The following is a 2,879-nucleotide window of genomic DNA, read 5'->3' on the forward strand; positions in this document are numbered from 1 at the left end:
CAGCCTCTCTGGGTAACCTGGTCCACTGCTGGACTGTTCTCACAGGGAAAAAGATTTCTCTTACATCTGCTCAGAAGGAGCCATGTTTCAAATGGTGCTCATTGGCTCTTGCCCTCTTGTCATGCACCACAGAGAGAATCTGACTCTGACTCCTCTTCACTACTGTGTCATAGGTATCATAAAACTAGTGTTAGATTCCCCCAAAGCCTGCTCTTCTCCAGGCTGAGCAAGCCCAGTTACTTCAGTGTCTCCTCTCCTGGGAAGTGCTCAAGACTCCAACCCTCTTGGTAGTCCTCCACCGAACACACTGCCATTTGCTGATGCCTTTCTGGCATTGGGAGGCTGAAAACTGGACATACATTCTAGACACAATGAGTCCCGATTGCTGGAGGGCAATGACATTTCTCAATCTGCTAGCTATGCTCCTGTTAATACCCACCAAGATGCTGTGGGTTTTTGCTGCCAGGGCATACTGCTGACTCGCAGCCAGTTTGCTGTCCACCAAGATCCTCAGGTCTTATTCAGCAGAGCTGCTCCTCAGCTGGAAAACCCCCAACATTTGTCACGGCAAGAGGTTACTCCTTCCAAAGGGAAAGCCTTTTGCCTCGGTGCCGCTTCAATTTGCAGGGATGTGCTACTGAGAAGTCAAACTGTAGAATCTTCATTACACATAATTCTTATTAAAAAAAATTATTTCCCACTGTCAAGGAAATTTTTTTAAATCAGGAATGAAATAATACTTCCTTTCTACTTACAAATGAGCATATTTGTTATAGAATGTTAGAGGGAACAAAAGCAATACCAAAGCAAGTAATTTGTATTGTTGAAGTGAACAATATTACATCTTTTAAATTTTCTGATAGCTGTTGTTCTCATAACTATAATAATGCTAATAAGTTTGTGCAGTATGCTTGATTTTCAGATTGTATCTATCATTGTGTGCTTCTTTCAATAGTCTGGAGAACTTCTCTTTAGCAGTCTTCACGCATCAAGAAAACTCAGCACAACTAGGAGGCTTTTCACAAAGCAGCTTGCTTCACTTCTGAAGAATATGAAAAGAAACCATGGCTGAACCTCATGCTCAGTGGAAATTTTGAGGTATGCACCACAATGCAGATTGAGGAACTTTTTTCTGTCATGGTGAAAATGTGACATCACATAGCCACATTTTACAGAAAAAAAAAATACTATCTTTAAAAGTTTGCTGGTTACTGGTGAATTTTTGAATCTTCCTGTACAAGACTCAGCTTCCTGAGGGATGTGCCTGGAGGGATTCTACTTAGGTAAAGGAAGGGATCACACCCACGGAACAGACTAGTACGGAGCCTGAATTCTTTACAGAATGAAATGTTGAGCTTGATTTATGCAGAGAGATTTCATGTGAGTCAATAAAAGTGCGGGAGACATCCTAATTCAGCAGTACTTTTCAGTTTGTTAGTTTTTTGAAAGAACATTCTTGCAGGGATGGAATACAAGTAATTTCATTTATGATAAGGATATTGTTAATATAAGCTCCCTTGCATCTCCTCTAAGGCAAACTATCCAAGGCATTTTCTATGCAGCATACAGAAGAATATCTGAAATAAGTGAAGTTGAGGAGTTGGGGAAATATGACATTAAAAGAGCATGCTGTGAAAGGATCAAACAAGTTACATACAATTAACTGAAAGCCAGACTATTTTTTCAGGTTTCATTTTTAATTATGTATTTTAATATTAAAAGTGCAATTATCTCATTTCAGTTCCCATTCCAAACTGGATTTAAAAGAATTTTAAATCTTGATTTTACAACTCTGTGGCAAGGAAATTGCCACAGCATTTAGCAAGTCGCTTCCACAGTTAATCTACTTCCCTGTTAAAAATCTGCATGTTACTTTGAAGCCTAAGGTTCCAGCCATTGAATCTTGCTTGTCGTTGCCTACCAGAACGAAGATGCCTGACATGGATTCTTGTAAACTGGTATCTGAAACCCCATTAAGTTTTCCTTTGATGAAGTAAGAAGACTGAGTTCCTTGAATTTTCTGGTACAAGACATGATTTCCCATTATTCTTGTGGTTCTTCTCTGAATACCTTCCAGTTTTCAACATCCTGCTTGAAGTGTAGATATGAAAACTGAACACGATATGACTGTAACTCCACTGTCAAATCTGAATGCAAGTCTACTCAGCACTCCCCCTTCATAAATAGAAGGACCTCTTTCATGTCTGGGCCCTAGTATTAGGCTGGGAACTCTTAAGTCTATTGAATAACTACTGTGATACTCAATTTTACTGAAGTAGTAACTGTTAACAAAAATAAGTTGCTATTGTCAGGGCAAGCATTCTTTGCTTTTTAAATTATGCCTTTACTTTTACCATAGAGAAATATGTATTGTTTGGCACTTCACCATGCAATCCACTTCACATTTTATTATTTGACATTGCTCCACAATTTGCACTTATTTTCAAACTTTATTAGTAATGATTTTATGTTCCATTCTAGGCCACAGGTAAAATATATAGACAGTATACGACAAAGGAGTAACACATGAAGAACCTTACCTAAATAGTAATTTATGATTTCCAGTAACTGAAGTTTCCTTTTACTTCATTCAGATTTATGGACTGTAGGCAAGCCTTTCTGAAAATAATATCTTTTTATTTGCACGTGGAGAACTCCAGTACGCAAAGTCAGAATTTAACACTTAGTAATTAAAGCTGGCTTTTATTAAAGAAACTGAATATGGAACAAAAGCAAAAATTTAAAGATTCTGAAACATGCAAAAGGCAGAGAAGTGCACTGTAATTTTTTGCTATCCACATAATATTTTCACATGAGAAGAAAAAAGCCAAAGTCTTGTATGAATATATATATATGTAATGTTTCAATAATATTGGGAG

Source organism: Opisthocomus hoazin, chromosome Z (assembly GCF_030867145.1).
Source record: "Opisthocomus hoazin isolate bOpiHoa1 chromosome Z, bOpiHoa1.hap1, whole genome shotgun sequence".
Taxonomy (NCBI): Eukaryota; Metazoa; Chordata; class Aves; order Opisthocomiformes; family Opisthocomidae; genus Opisthocomus; species Opisthocomus hoazin.